The sequence below is a fragment of the Apodemus sylvaticus genome, chromosome 14 (assembly GCF_947179515.1).
Source record: "Apodemus sylvaticus chromosome 14, mApoSyl1.1, whole genome shotgun sequence".
Lineage (NCBI taxonomy): Eukaryota > Metazoa > Chordata > Mammalia > Rodentia > Muridae > Apodemus > Apodemus sylvaticus.
Genome location: NC_067485.1, coordinates 71,207,866 through 71,224,836, shown reverse-complemented (window position 1 = coordinate 71,224,836; position 16,971 = coordinate 71,207,866). Strand labels below are relative to the sequence as shown.

Genomic DNA, 16,971 nt, shown 5'->3' with positions numbered 1-16,971 from the left:
CCCAGGAGGAGTAGAAGGCAGGAAATCATCAAACTCAGGGCCGAAATCAATCAAGTAGAAACAAAGAGAACCATACAAAAAATCAACAAAACCAGGAGCTGGTTCTTTGAGAAAATCAACAAGATAGATAAACCCTTAGCCAGACTGACCAAAGGGCACAGAGAAAGTATCCAAATTAACAAACTTAGAAATGAAAAGGGAGACAAAACAACGGAAACTGAGGAAATCCAAAAAATCATCAGATCCTACTACAAGAGCCTGTTCTCAACACAACTGGAGAATCTGGAGGAAATGGACAATTTCCTTGACAGATACCAAATACCAAAATTAAATCAGGACCAACTAGACCATCTGAACAGTCCCATAAAGCCTAAAGAAATAGAAGGAGTCATAGAAAGTCTTTCAATCAAAAAAAGCACAGGACCAGATGGTTTCAGTGCAGAATTCTACCAGACCCTCAAAGAAGAGTTAACACCAATACTCTTCAAACTATTCCACAAAATAGAAACAGAAGGAACACTACCCAATTCCTTCTACGAAGCCACAATTACGCTGATACCAAAGCCACACAAAGATCCAACAAAGAAAGAGAACTTCAGACCAATTTCCCTTATGAACATCGATGCAAAAATACTCAATAAAATTCTTGCCAACCGAATCCAAGAACACATCAAAACGATCATCCACCATGATCAAGTAGGCTTTATCCCGGGAATGCAGGGTTGGTTCAATATACGGAAATCCATCAATACAATCCACTACATAAACAAACTCAAAGAACAAAACCACATGGTCATTTCATTGGATGCTGAAAAAGCATTTGACAAAATTCAGCATCCTTTCATGCTTAAAGTCTTGGAGAGAACAGGAATTCAAGGCCCATACCTAAACATAGTAAAAGCAATATACAGCAAACCGGTAGCCAGCATCAAACTAAATGGAGAGAAACTTGAAGCAATCCCACTGAAATCAGGGACCAGACAAGGCTGCCCCTTTCTCCTTATCTTTTCAATATTGTACTTGAGGTACTAGCTCGGGCAATTCGACAAAATAAGGAGGTCAAAGGGATACAAATTGGAAAGGAGGAAGTCAAACTATCATTATTTGCAGACGACATAATAGTCTACCTAAGTGACCCAAAAAACGCCACTAGAGAGCTCCTACAGCTGATAAACAACTTCAGCAAAGTGGCAGGTTATAAAATCAACTCAAGCAAATCAGTGGCCTTCCTATACTCAAAGGATAAGCAGGCTGAGAAAGAAATTAGGGAAATGACCCCCTTCACAATAGCCACAAACAGTATAAAGTATCTTGGGGTGACTCTTACCAAACATGTGAAAGATCTGTATGACAAGAACTTCAAGACTCTGAAGAAGGAAATGGAAGAAGACCTCAAAAAATGGGAAAACCTCCCATGCTCATCGATCGGTAGAATCAATATAGTTAAAATGGCCATTTTGCCTAAAGCACTATACAGATTCAATGCAATACCCATCAAAATCCCAACTCAATTCTTCACAGAGTTAGAAAGAGCAATTATCAAATTCATCTGGAACAACAAAAAACCCAGGATAGCTAAAACTATTCTCAGCAACAAAAGAAAATCTGGGGGAATCAGTATCCCTGACCTCAAGCAATACTACAGAGCAATAGTGTTAAAAACTGCATGGTATTGGTACAGTGACAGGCAGGAGGATCAATGGAACAGGATTGAAGATCCAGAAATTAACCCACACACCTATGGCCACTTGATCCTCGACAAAGAGCCCGAAAACATCCAATGGAAAAAAGATAGCCTTTTCAACAAATGGTGCTGGTTCAACTGGAGGTCAGCATGCAGAAGAATGCGAATTGATCCATCCTTGTCTCTTTGTACTAAGCTCAAATCCAAATGGATCAAGGACCTCCACATAAAGCCAGACACTCTGAAGCTAATAGAAAAGAAACTGGGGAAGACCCTTGAGGACATCGGTACAGGGAGAAAGTTTCTGAACAGAACACCAATAGCGTATGCTCTAAGAGCAAGAATTGACAAATGGGACCTCATAAGGTTACAGAGTTTCTGTAAGGCAAAGGACACCATCAAGAGGACAGATCGGCAACCAACAAATTGGGAAAAGATCTTCACCAATCCTACATCAGATAGAGGGCTAATATCCAATATATATAAAGAACTCAAGAAGTTAGACTCCAGAAAACCGAACAACCCTATTAAAAAATGGGGTACAGAGTTAAACAAAGAATTCTCACCTGAAGAACTTCGGATGGCGGAGAAGCATCTTAAAAAATGCTCAACTTCATTAGTCATTAGGGAAATGCAAATCAAAACAACCCTAAGATTTCATCTTACACCAGTCAGAATGGCTAAGATTAAAAATTCAGGAGACAGCAGGTGTTGGAGAGGGTGCGGAGAAAGAGGAACACTCCTCCACTGCTGGTGGGGTTGCAAATTGGTACAACCACTCTGGAAAGCAGTCTGGCGGTTCCTCCGAAAACTGGGCACCTCACTTCCAGAAGATCCTGCTATACCACTCCTGGGCATATACCCAGAGGATTCCCCACCATGTAATAAGGATACATGCTCTACTATGTTCATAGCAGCCCTATTTATAATTGCCAGATGCTGGAAAGAACCCAGGTATCCCTCAACAGAAGAGTGGATGCAAAAAATGTGGTATATCTACACAATGGAGTACTATTCAGCCATTAGAAACAAGGAATTCATGAAATTCTTAGGCAAATGGATGGAGCTAGAGAACATCATACTAAGTGAGGTAACCCAGACTCAAAAGGTGAATCATGGTATGCACTCACTAATAAGTGGTTATTAACCTAGAAAACTGGAATACCCAAAACATAATCCACACATCAAATGAGATACAAGAAGAAAACAGGAGTGGTCCCTGGTTCTGGAAAGACTCAGTGAAACAGTATTTGGCAAAACCAGAACGGGGAACTGGGAAGGGGTGGGAGGGAGGACTGGGGAAGAGAAGGGGGCTTACGGGACTTTCGGGGAGTGGGGGGGGCTAGAAAAGGGGAAATCATTTGAAATGTAAATAAATTATATCGAATAAAAAAAAAAAGAAAAGAAAAAGTACTCAATAAAATACTAGCAAACCGAATCTAAGAACACATCAAAGTCATCATTCAACATGACCAAGTAGGCTTCATCCCAGGGATGCAAGGTTGGTTCAATATATGAAAATTCAATAACTATATAAGAAAGTCATAGAAAAAATTAATGGTCATCTCAATAGATTCTGAAAATACATTTGATAAAATATATCACCCCTTCATGTTAAAAGTATTGAAGTGATCAGGAATTCAAGGCCCATACCCAAACATAATAAAAGCAACATGCAGCAAACCAACTGCCAATATCAAATTAAATGGACAGCTTTTCACTTTTAAAGTTATATTTTCCTGCTCACTATTATGACTCCAGCCATTAAACCTCTTTAAGGAAAACTTGCATAAATGGAAAGAAAACCCATATTTGAAAGATACACAGTCTGTATCTTATTTTCAGCAAACTGCAACTAAAATGATTATGTCTATTTATTTGTGTATATAATAAACTGAAGGACATGTGAATGAAAATGAGGCCAACCTACTATAGTGCCTGGGAGAGAAATAGGTACATCAGTCACAGAAAAGAGGAGGTCTGGATACTACAAAATTAATGAATTCAAGAACCAGGGGCTTTTTGTGGTGAACAGCTCTAGGTCAGCAGGGCCTTCCGCCCTTCCCCCACCCCACTTCCCAGAGCAGTGGAATAACTGCCAAGCACTGAGATTACCATGAAATCTTAGCGACAAAGGTCAGCATACTAGTCAGTAGCCCTGCGAACATTGGCAGTTCCTCCTACTCCTAGACACTGGGGCCACTTAGGGAAGCTGACACATTTCTTTCTCCACCTGCCTCCCAGCCTGCCCCTTTCCCCTGACCCCCAGCCCCAGACACCTGTCATTGCTGTCTCGGTCATTGATGTCATTTTTCCTAAGTATGAGTCTGCGCTCTACTGTGGCAACATCACCCCGGGTAGCAGCCTTGTGGATCTTGCTGAAGGCTTTGTAGCTTTTGATCTCTCTGGCAGAAGAGAGGCCAGTACCACTCTGACATGGCCTCCCATGGCCGGTGGAGGATCCAGGGGAAGATGGCCTTCGATTCCAGCAACACGAGGAGCTCATGGTGGAGCTCCCCACCCACCCACCCCGAGTCACCCCAGTCACCCCAAGTCACCCCGACCCCTCCCCTCCCTCTTGGCTCTTGGCCACCCTCAGAACCAACACACTGATATAGATCTGCAAGTGAGTCTTGTCACCACTGCCAGCAAGACCAGGACAAAGCACCCACAGGCAAGCTCAGTAGGAGAGAGTCCAGCCAGAACAGGTACTCCTGTCAACTGACTTCTATCCAACTGTTGCCAAGCAACGCATCTAAACACAGGCATGCGCACTCTGACCAATGGGAAAGCCGAGGTCCAACAGCTCTTATAGAGGTTCTCAGCATGCCTGCTTTGCATGCACAGGACCTGATCTGGGAAATTAGCTTTACTAGCTGAACTTATCATGGCCTTCGATCTGATAGGCCAAGACTTCCTTGGAGCCTCCTCAAGCCTGCAATAGTTTAGTCTCCAAGGACACTTTCCTAAAACATGTCCGTCAACCTGCCCTCTGTTTGCCTTCATCTCCAAGGAAAAAATCCACTGATCCCCACTATGATCTATGGGGATTTGGCTGGAGTCACCAGGCAAGGAAGATGATTTTGGTGACATCAGAAGTAGGGACAAGAGCAATATATTTTTTTCTTCCTCTCTACTTTATGGACAGTAGGTCAAAGAAGAAATAAAGAAAGGCATCAAAGCCTTTGTAAATTAAATACAAGTGAAGGCACAACATACCAAATTCTATGAAACACAATGAAATCAGTGCTAAGAGGAAAGGTCATAGCCCTAAGTATGTTCATTAAAAAAAGGTAGATTTCTCATAATAAAAATTTAAATATACACCTATATTTAAAGTTCTAGAAAAAAGAAGCAAACACCCAAGAGTAGACACTGAAAATAATCAAACTCAGGACTGAAATCAATTCATTAGGAACAAAGACAACAGGACAATGAATCAGCCAAGCCAAGAGCTGGTTCTTTTAGAAAATCAACAAGATAGACAAAACCTTATCCAAACTAAATAAACATCAGAGAGACACTATCCACACTAACAAAATCAGAAATGAAAAGGGAAACCTAAGAACAGGTCCCGAGGAAACGTAAAAGTCATTAGGTCTTACTGGAAAAGCATCTTCTCCAACAATTTGGAAAATCTTAAGGATATGGATGATTTTCTAGATAGATACTTACCAGAGTTAAATCAGGGAAACAAATTAAATAGTTCTGTAACCCCTAAAGAAATAGAAGCAGCCATTAAAATCTAGAGACTCACAGTCTGAGGTTCTCAGATTTCAGGCAATCGAGATTCAAGGGCCAAGATCATCCTCAGGTCCCACAAGAAAAACAGTCAAGATGACTGTGGACAGTATTCTGGTGTCCTAGATGGGCCTGGCACATCCCACAAGTCAGAGATGGACACAGAAACAGTCTCCTGGGAGCAGACTTAAGACAAGCCCAGATTGGGCTTGGGGATAAAGGAAGTGGCTTTGTAATCCTGGTGACCTGTGGCCTATCTGCAGGAGTCTTGAAGGTAGAAGGAGAGACCTTACTCTGCACCATTGTCCTCTGGCACCCAGATACACACCCCACCCCAACATCATACACGGTTATAGAAAATATTAAAAGTTCAAACAAAAGGCCAGTTGGCCGAGGCCTGACTGCCTGCCTGACACTCTATACACACACTCTCTCTCTCTCTCTCTCTCTCTCTCTCTCTCTCTCTCTCTCTCTCTCTCTCTCTCTCACACACACACACACACACACACACACACACACACACACAATATCCCTCTGATATCTTCTACATCTGAAACTGACTGATATGCAGGGCAGCAGCTCCATGCTTATTTTTTGGAAAATGGAACTCAATAAAGCTATTAAAATATCCATAGTTTATACTTACCAAAAGCTATTAACCCCTGCATATTTTGCATTTATTAAAAGTCATTAAAATCTCCATATTTTATCTTTTTAAAAAAGGAATGGAAACTAATGTTTATTTGTGGCCATTCTTAGGCACAGCATGCTGAAACATGAGTCTTGCAGACTGCATCATTCCAAGAGGAAGCAGGTACAGCATCCTGCCCAAGGTCAGAAGCAGCACACAGCAAGGCTGATGTGCAGACACCATCTTATAATACACAAAAGGTGTGAATGTAGCGTTCTTTTTCTTGAGGCTTTGATATGGTATTCATCAGTGCTTACACAGAAGACACTGAAGCAGCTTTTTACCTATTGCATATCCTGAAAACACCTCTACTGATATGGCTTTATTTCACAGATTGTCAATGAGAACACATAAATAAGAATGCCAATTCCATGTTTTTATCACCTACCACTCAGGCAAGCATAGGCATCTTGCCAATGACTGGCTACACACATATTCTAGGCAAACAAATTTTAATATTTACACTTCATGAAATCAATAGATATTCCCATCAGGAATGGTCCTATTCTACAAAGGTAAATCACTGAAGTCCTGAGAGATGACTTAAAAGCATTATTTCTTGGCCCAGCAAGATGACTTGGTATTTTAAAGCACTCACTCCTCTTTGGCTCCTTGTACCCATCCCATGTCAGATGTCTCAAAACTGCCTGTTACTGCAGTTCTAGGGGATTTGATGTCCTCTTATGGCCTCCACAGACACACGTATACACATGGCATAAACTCACACACACAATCTTTTTAAAAATTTTTCAGCTCTAATGATTAATTATAAGATAATTTAAAACAAATCTATGCAACAGATGGTACTTGCCACACAACTGTGAAGTAGCAGAGAGCTACAGCCCCAGCACACTGTCTTATTTCTGACTGAGGGAGAAGGTGTCACTGTTGCTCTCAGACTGCCAAGGCTTAAAGACTAAGGTGCTTCGTGACTCCTTACGAATGGAGTTGTAGTCCATCATGCAGCCAGTCCCTGTTCTGACAGAGGAGAACCACCCTCCCTGCACGGAACCACATCATAACAGAAGTGCTCATGCTTCCTGCCCACATAGAAAAATAAGACCCAATGCATAGAACGAGAACTGCTTTCTATGCCCACAGGAGGCGTCATCCTGGACTCTCTGCGGGTTCTCTAAGATCAAGGGTCTGGTGCACTGCTTCTAGGCTGAAGAACTTGTAGATGAATGAAGGGTTATGGAAGCACCTGGTTAGATGAAAAGCATCACAAGTACATAGGAGGACAGTGACTTCAGAGGGAGACCCCAACCAGGCATGGCTCACTTGTGAGCCTCTTCTGTGGATGTAGGTTTTACCTAACTGAACTGATTTAAGATGCCGTCCTTATACCCTTTCTGGGCAAAGCCCTTGTTTCTGACTTTCCATAAAATTCATTTTTACAGTGCAAGTATGCATACATATTCATTGCCCTAGGAGGCTGAGGCAGGAGGATCACAGGTCTCAGGCCATTGTGGCATACATGGTGAAAACCTGCCCCTGCAAAATCAGTGAAGGGAGCTGAGGAGAAGGTACAGGGGCTCTAGTGCCCACTGTGCAAGCACAAGGACTGGGTCCCCGGTCCTCATATAAATCTGGATCCCCAGAACTCATATAAATCCAGGAAGGCATGCTGGCCTCTCGTAATCCCAGCATTTGGGAAGCAAAGATGGGGTCCTTAGGGCAAGTTCCACAGCTAGACTAGTTGGAATTTATGAGTTCCAGGTTCAGTGAGGAGCTCCTACCTCAATAAATAAAGTAGACAGCAGTCAAGGAAGATGCTTGATGTCAACTTCAGCCATGCACCTAGACATGTATGCCTACATATATGTGAGCATGCATATACATACATATAGAAAAATCATTAAAATTTTTATTTTTGTATATAATGATGTTGGTGACAACATTTAATAAAAGTGTTTATTTGTGCAATAGTAAAATTTTCTTTAGTATTTAATATGAAAAAGCCATAGAAATATTTGACAGATTTGTGTGTGTTGGGAAGTTGATGCCAGGGACAGAACCCAAGGACTTATGAATACTAGCAAGTGCTCTAGTGAGCTATAGCTATACTCAACATTGTCATTTGATTTTGTTTTTGTTTTTGTCTTTGCTTTTTCAGACAAGGTCTCATTCTATAGCCCAGTTTGGCCAAGGATTCATTATGTAGATCCAATTGCCCCTGAACTAATGGTGATCCTCCTGCCTCCATATGCAGAGTACTGGCTGAGATTACAAAATTAATCCACTATACCCATCTCAACAGATGTTAAACATGTAATAAACAGACATCTATAGGATGTGTTTACTTCCATCTTATTATATGTATAAATCAACATCTGGATCTCTATTCTTTTTTTGGAGATGGAGGATAGCCTCAAACTGGTAAACTTTCTGCCTTAGCCTCCTCAGTGCTGGGATAATAGGCATGTCACCACACTTAGGTCCAGCAACAAATTATTTCTTTATGGTTTTATCAAAATTAAAGAAAAGAAGGGAGGGGAGGAACAGGAGGAAGAGGCAAAGGGAGTATACGGGAATGGGGAGGGAGAAGGCCTTTCTGAAGACTGCTTAGCTGTCTCTGCTCCTTGACCTCCCATCTGCACCTTCCCTCAGCCTACAAGCACAGACACAGTAATGCTGGCCCTGATCCTGATGCCCCCAAAAATCCTTCCATACTTGGTGCAGGTTTCTCAGAGTCTACAAGGACAGTGAAAACAAAACAAAACAAAACCAGAGCCATGCTAGTGGAGACAGTGGAAGAATCACTTGTACCAATAGCCAAGTGAATGGCCTTGGGAGACACCTGACATCTACAGGCTATTTACTGACTGGTCAGTAGATAATACTCCTCATGGTTCCCAGCTCTAAAATGTTGAGATCTTTCTTGCACCATCATGCATGCCTGGAATTTTTTGTCTTGCTAGTCTCTTGATAATTCTCTCTCTCTCTCTCTCTCTCTCTCTCTCTCTCTCTCTCTCTCTCTCTCTCTCTCTCTCTCTCTCTCTCTCTCTCTCTCTTGGTGCAAGATGGTCTCAAGAAAGATCACAGCCCCACCTCCACCCTTCAACACAGGCATTCTCAGTGTTCCTTGCCCCCACCCCAACAGCCTGCCATTACACCTAATCATTCTCACAAATACAGACTCACCTACTCACACTGCTGTCAAATCGTGTTAGGAAACTTAATTCCACAATTCAAAGGTCATGGTGAATAAGAAGCCAGTATATACAGCAAATGTGAGCATTCAAATACTACCACTGTATTACTAAAAGTGGTTTCTGGTAGTAGTGGATGTCTCAAAGGACATTTCAGGATTTTTGAGTGTTTTAAAGGTAACAATATGAATTATCACTATATGGTGCACATATGAAATATGTGCCTGCAGACTGTAGTAGCAGAATGCTGAAATCTAGAAGTCTCTAAACATTTTTATCCTGTCTATCTACCTTCATATCTATCCATCTATCTATCTATCTATCTGTCTATCTATTCAAACATCCATCTATCCAACCATCCATTCATATATACAATCATCTGTGTACACACACACACACACACACAGTGCATGAGCAAACACAAGCACCATGCCAGCAGTCTATGTGGAGTTGAGACGACAACCTTTCTCTTTCCTTCCCCCATCTGGGTTCCAAGGATGGAAATTAGATCATCAAGCTTAGCAGCAAAAGTCTTAAACCAACTCACTGGTGCCTGAATGTCTGAGTCAGTAAGTTCCTCTTGAACGACATTAAATGGAGCAAACCCAGAGATACGTATCTATCTTTTTATGTACCTTCAGAGATTACATCTGGAAAGGAGTATTTATTGCAAGGATCCCCCTAACAATAATTCCTCAAAAAAAATCCAACTGATCTGGGTATGAAGTACCATTTCCAGGGAAATATATTTACTAAGAAGGGGAAGGTGGTTGATGCCATAACCCAACACTTGACAAGCTGAGGCAGGAGGAAGGCCTTGAGTTTGAGGATAAGTTGGGATACATTGTGAGTTCCAGACCATCGAGTCTACAGTATAAAATGAGAGAGAGAGAGAGAGAGAGAGAGAGAGAGAGAGAGAGAGAGAGAGAGAGAGAGAGAGAGAGAATTATCATGAGACTAGCAAGACAAAAAATTCCAGGCATGCATGATGGTGCAAGACTATAATCCCAGCTCTAGGTAGGAAAGCTTGGTTGCCAGAAGTTCTAGGCCAGTCTGGGGGACATAGCTAACCCAGATTCAGAGTAAACAGACAGAAGACACTTAACACTGGAGTACAGGATTTGTCAAGATTTCACTAACAAGAAGGACCGGGAACTAGCAAGGTAGAAAGTCAGAAGCAAGAAATCTACAGGTTTTCTTCTCTAGATCTGGACCCCAAGTTCCTAACCATGTACACCAGTATTTATGCTGAGGTAAAATAATTAATGACCTGACCTTACAGACATAGGCATAATCTCATTCTTGAATTGGCCTTAATCCACTCTGACTTCTTATTCACTATAAGAATGTCTGTGTGGTTTCTGTGACACATGGTTGCACAGACACTTGAGTGATAGGACACATGAGCCAAGTCCCGCCCCAGCAGGCACTGTCTCTTCCACTGGAGGGTGGCTCTGACAGCCAGAAGGCTGTCTGCCTAGCATTATCTGCCTTATAACAACTTCCATCCACTGGATGCTGAATGCAAAAATGAACTCAGTCCTTTTTCCCTAGTGTAAATGAGTTTGCAGATTTACGGATGAAGTATTATCAGGTTTAATCCCTGTGTGGGCAAATTAATTTTTCTTTTTTTAATATTTATTTTTATTATTTATTTATGTGAAGGCATGTGTGTTCCCTTGTGGGTATGAGAATGTAAATGCAGGTACCCTCGGGTGCCAGAGGCACTGGATTCCCTGGAGGGGGGCTGCCTGAAGTAGGTACTGGGACCAACAGAACTTAGGTCCCTCTGGAAAAACAGAAAGTGTTCTTTTACTGCTGAGCCATCTCTACATCCCTGGTACATTAGTTTTAAACAATGAAAACCTGTTTCCTAAAGAGAACCAATAGCTGGCTATGGTAGTTGTAGTTTCCATTCACAAAGGGTTAAAGGGGGCTAGGGCAATGGCTCACTGGTAAAGCACTTGACATCAAACCTGATCACCTCAGTTTGATCCCCAGGATTCACAGTCAGGACAGAGCTGACTCTTAAGAGCTGTCCTGAGTCCTTCTCATAGGTGCCATGACATGTGTGCATTCACACCCATAATGACAGAATAAATATGTAAATGTAAATAACGGGAGATTGAGTTGATTCCGTGACCAGATGACTAAACCACATTATCTGCTTGGGAAAAAAAGGTAGGAGACATACACATCTTACTGTTAGAGTAAAAGAAGTTTCACTGCTGCTTACTAGGAATGCTATTAGTGAGGCTATTCCATGCCATATGTAGAAAATACAGACTTAACCCAGTTTTGAAGGCAGAAACACGGGAGTACAGCTTCCTTCTTTCCATTCCCCCTTCTACCAAATCTAAAGGAAAAATCAAGTCCGGTCACTTCTACTTTCCAAGTACTTCCATCTCCTCTCCATCCTCAAAGGCTGATGCTTGGGCTTTTATTTGGCCTATGATTGGCAATGTTCAACTCTCACCTATCTTGTCTACTGCTCTGTCCCCAGTACTGCGGTACATACAAGAAAAAAAATCACCTGGTCCTTGTTGAGTGAATTTTAATAGCATTACATGCTTCCCATTTCAACCCCACTGCTGTTGAGGTTTATGACAGTAACTTATTTTGTATTTATTTTCAGGTTCTGGGCTTAATTATCCATACACTTCCATGTCACCTCCTGTCAGGAAGACACAAATACCACATCAAAGGGTTCAGGGTTCAATGCATTCTCACCTCTGTGTCCTTGCCTCTTCTGTGCCCTCTCTCTGGGCAAGGTGTGGCTCTCACTTGCTCTGGCGCATGTCCATGGGGTAATTTCAAAATCCAGCTCAAAGATGACTTTTTTTTTTTGGAGAAGCAACGCTTTCAAGCACCTAAGAACCATTTGAATTTCCAGTGCCTCTGCCCTTCTACCAATTACTGCCAGTCTTCTACCATCAACTTTCTCTCAGTACTCTTCTTACAAGAGACTGGCACACAGCAGCCACTGAGTTAAGTGTTGAAATGACAAACACAGCTTACTGAGGTCTACTTAAGTCTAACACCTGTAAAATGCTCTCTGCTGTGCAAGCACAAACCTTACACATTAGAACTGTTATGAGTTTCCTGCAGTTCTATGACCTTCACATCCAGATTCTTGAAGGAATCTTTTAAAACTCTTTTTTAAAATCAGGTTCTGGGGGCTTACTTAGCTATAGAGATATCAATGTCAAAGTTTTTCTCTACCACTGCAAAGGATCTGGATTATATCTATATTTTATTATCTTCTTTAGCATACACATGCCAAATCAGAAGCAAGAAAAGCTTTAATAAATGTATTAAAGAAAAAAAAAGGTTTTGGGAGGCTTGGTGGTAGTACACACCTTTGATCTCAGCTCTCGACGAGCAGAAGCAAAGTAGATCTCTGTGAGTTCAAGGCCAGCTTGATCTATGAAATGAGTTTCAGACGAGCCAGGTAGACATAGTGAGACCCCTTCTCAAAACCAAATCAAAACAAAAAAAAAGATTTCACAGGTCAGAGAGATGACTCGGTGGGTAAAGGCTCTTCCTGGCAACCCTGAGGACCCAGGGATCTCCCAGAGACTGTCTCTTGCAGTCCACAGGAACACCATGACAGGCACATGCACACATACACGAACACTCACACAAGCACACAGAACTGATACATATAATAACATCTAAAGGGCTTAATTTCTTTTCTTTTGGTATTTGATTTTTTTGAGAAAATCCAAAGAATTCATCAACATGCTAAGTCTCTTCAGCAAAGTGGCAGGTTATAAAATCAACTCAAGCAAATCAGTGGCCTTCCTATACTCAAAGGATAAGCAGGCTGAGAAAGAAATTAGGGAAATGACCCCCTTCACAATAGCCACAAACAGTATAAAGTATCTTGGGGTGACTCTTACCAAACATGTGAAAGATCTGTATGACAAGAACTTCAAGACTCTGAAGAAGGAAATGGAAGAAGACCTCAAAAAATGGGAAAACCTCCCATGCTCATGGATCGGTAGAATCAATAGAGTTAAAATGGCCATTTTGCCAAAAGCAATATACAGATTCAATGCAATACCCATCAAAATCCCAACTCAATTCTTCACAGAGTTAGAAAGAGCAATTATCAAATTCATCTGGAACAACAAAAAACCCAGGATAGCTAAAACTATTCTCAGCAACAAAAGAAAATCTGGGGGAATCAGTGTCCCTGACCTCAAGCAATACTACAGAGCAATAGTGTTAAAAACTGCATGGTATTGGTACAGTGACAGGCAGGAGGATCAATGGAACAGGATTGAAGATCCAGAAATGAACCCACACACCTATGGCCACTTGATCCGCGACAAAGAGGCTAAAAACATCCAATGGAAAAAAGATAGCCTTTTCAACAAATGGTGCTGGTTCAACTGGAGGTCAGCATGCAGAAGAATGCGAATTGATCCATCCTTGTCTCCTTGTACTAAGCTCAAATCCAAATGGATCAAGGACCTCCACATAAAGCCAGACACTCTGAAGCTAATAGAAAAGAAACTGGGGAAGACCCTTGAGGACATCTGTACAGGGAGAAAGTTTCTGAACAGAACACCAATAGTGTATGCTCTAAGAGCAAGAATTGACAAATGGGATCTCATAAAATTACAAAGTTTCTGTAAGGCAAAGGACACCATGCTAAGTCTCTATAACAAAACTTCAGGAAAGCAGACCTGGGGGTTTTTAGGCATAATTCATGGCCAGAACGACTCTGAGCTCCTTAAACGAGGAAGTTCATTGATAACCTGGCAGAAGGTAATAACCAACTCCTTTCAAGACTGAGACGCTCCCTCCCTCCCCTTCCCCCATAAGCAATACACAATTTATAGGCCAGCTGTAAAAACTGTAGCTACTTTCATGGTGTTGCACATAAAGTACTGCTCAAACCAGCTCAATATAAACAGATCAACTATGCACATGATCCACAGTGAAACCTCCTTTGTGCAATCAAATCCAAGGCAGTCTCTGGCAGTGGCCTCTGCTCTGTCCAGATCTACCCCATTATCATCTGCCTGGGGCGATGGGCTCCTAACTTCCCTTCCTAGGTCAAAAGAGCAAAGTGACTGCTTTGGGCCAAAGGGCAGCTTTGGATTCAGTTCAGAAAGCACGAGTGACCCAGGACTGCCTTGTGTGTTTTTCCTGATGTTCTCCATAAGATTTGCCATTTCAACCTTAAATACTTCTGGCATACTTTCCTACACAGGAGTTCTGACAGTGCAGAGCAGGGGCTGGGTTTCAGTTTCCTCTGAGGCTTGTTTACTGCCTCCAATGTACACATTGCCTGTGGTAAAAACACCTCCTTTAAACTTCTCACCTTTATTAAATTCATTCTCATTGTCTCACATTCTCGCCCCCGGGGTCTCTCTGTGACCCCCCTCCCCCCACACACAAGTGTATATACATGCATGAATATAGCACACTCTCCCAGATAGACACAACAGTTTATGTTCCCTTCTGTAAGCCTGTCACTTTGTCTCTCTATACTTCACTGTTCCTGGGTGACCTCATTCAGTGTACCTTCATTCCTTGAGACAGTATCTTAACCACTTCCTCCTTAAAATGAACTGACTGCTTGCTTAATCACAACCTGGGACATCACCTTACAACCACCTCGGTGACTTGAACTGGAGGTCACCTGAGACCAGCTGAGCCTGTGTTTTACTATCCTGGTAAAACAGGGGTGACCTCTGGAGTTGGCCGTCACTCCCCACCCCCACTTCCATCCTTGCCGCCCTGTGACCCCAGCTCAGGGTGTGCCTGGGCCTAGGAAGCCTTACCAGGACAGCCTTCCTACAGGATGGCCGCCCCAGCTTCGCCACCCTTCCTGGGGCAGGTTCCCGGAGAAGGCGACAGGGAGAACCACTGCCAGGATGGAGTGGAGTCCTCTGGGGAGAGTCGCCGCGCTCAGCCAGCACCCGCCCCCCACCCCCCCCCACGCCCCCCACCCCCCCCCACCCCCCCCACCCCCCCCACCACCCCCACCACCCCCCCACCACCCCAACCACCCCCCACCACCCCCCCACCCCCACCCCCGGCCCGGCTTACCAGCCACAGGGATCCGCTCCTCTCAGGTCACTGCTTCGTTGGCATTTTGTCCCAAAGCTCTGGATGCCGACGCCCGCCAGGGACCGGCGGGGGGGGGGGGGCGGGGGGGGGCGAACGGGCAGCAGGATGATGACGCGCGGCCTTGCGACCTGCAGGGCGCCGCTCAGCTGACCACAGCGCCCACTCTGGCCCTAGCCTGGGAATTTCCCAGACCACGCCCACTTGGACACGCCTCCCAATGCCACGCCCAACTCCCCACCCCACCGCAGCTCTTTCTGAGTCCTGCAGTCCACCTCCACGGTTCCTTAGGGATGGAGATCTGGCATAAGGGAATTGAGAGGAAGCCAGAGTGTCACAGAGGAGGAGTTAACTACAGTAAACTATTTATCAGAACAAATGGGCCGAGCCAGGCTTCTCTGGTCTATAGAGAAAGATCAGAATCACATGGGGTCTCTGAGCCCTTCAGGAGGGTCTCAGGCATCCTCAAAGCAAGGCCTTTATCTTTCTGTCTCTGCTTCTCTGCCCACTCCCACCTGAGTGTGTATTTAAACCTTACAGCTAGGCATACCCTCCCACTGATCCTCTGTCCTCTTCTGGAGGCTTTAATTTAAAAAAATCAAAGAAAAGAACAGAAAAAAAGAAAAGAAAGACAAGCCTGCAAAATGTGCCTGTGCTCTTGTTCCCCCAGCTCCATTAACATATGGCTGCATCAGATGTCACAGGCAGGGGAGATTGATGGATTGATTCCCATTACACTCAGGAAGCAATCTCAACTGTGATGGTGCTATACCATACTGGAAGATGCCTCTGCTGAGACTGTGGAATGCAAAGCTAGAAAATAATAGAGAACCCCTCCTGCTTTGCATTCCCAGCCCCTGAACTTCAGCAAGGTGGTATCACAGGACACAGATGGTATTTGATCAGAAGGGTGAGATCCAGGCACAGCGTTACCTTGACAACCAGACCCCAGTGAAAGGTAAGTAAGAACCTGGGGCCAGCTCCTGGGTGGCTCAGAAGACAGCATGAGCTCAGGTTTTGTGCTCAAGGTCAAAGGGATGTCATAACCAGGGAAGAATTTTGATTCCTGATGAAAGGGCTACAGGGGAGATAAGGAACACATGGTTGTGACTGCATGTGCACCTGAACACAGGTTGGAAGGAAACATCAGGATCCTCACCAATACAGCAAGAGACAGCCCAACCCAGCCCATCTAGCATAGAGCAGATCACCTGCTGTCTGTTCAAAGACCTGGCCTCAAATGTTAACCCTGCAGCTGGGCAGAGAAGGTCTGAAAAGCTGTGGTGGGGGTGAGGGTGGGGGATGGGGACTTGTCGTTTTTTATGATATTCTCCACAATCAACACAGAAGCCCTCTGTGAACTCTTATCATGTCCCTCTACCACCAACCAGCAGTATTTGTAAGGGATATCAGGACCAAATGTCCTTTTGTTCTCCTGAGTTCCAACACCAGGTCTCTGAGTGTGGTGGCAGGTCCCACAGGTAAGAACACTACCCTACAGATCTGCCTGAGACTTCCAATGCCAACAGGAGGCCCCAGGCTGTTTTACCTAAGCACCTGACCCACTAGCCTGCTGTACATCAGGGTATGCAGAATGTCTGACTTTCTTGGAGTTTACT

The 16,971-nt window shown here is 43.6% G+C and overlaps 1 protein-coding gene across 1 annotated transcript in view; it reads right to left on the bottom strand.

Moving 5' to 3' along the window:
• The window catches only part of LOC127664593 (ankyrin repeat domain-containing protein 26-like), a 68,416-nt gene extending 53,002 nt beyond the window's left edge, over positions 1-15,414 (bottom strand). Inside the window, exon 1 of the mRNA XM_052156638.1 lies at positions 15,335-15,414. The gene's annotated coding sequence lies outside the window, so the exon portion shown is untranslated. The remainder of the gene's footprint in view (positions 1-15,334) is intronic.
• Between the last annotated feature and the right edge of the window lie 1,557 nt (positions 15,415-16,971).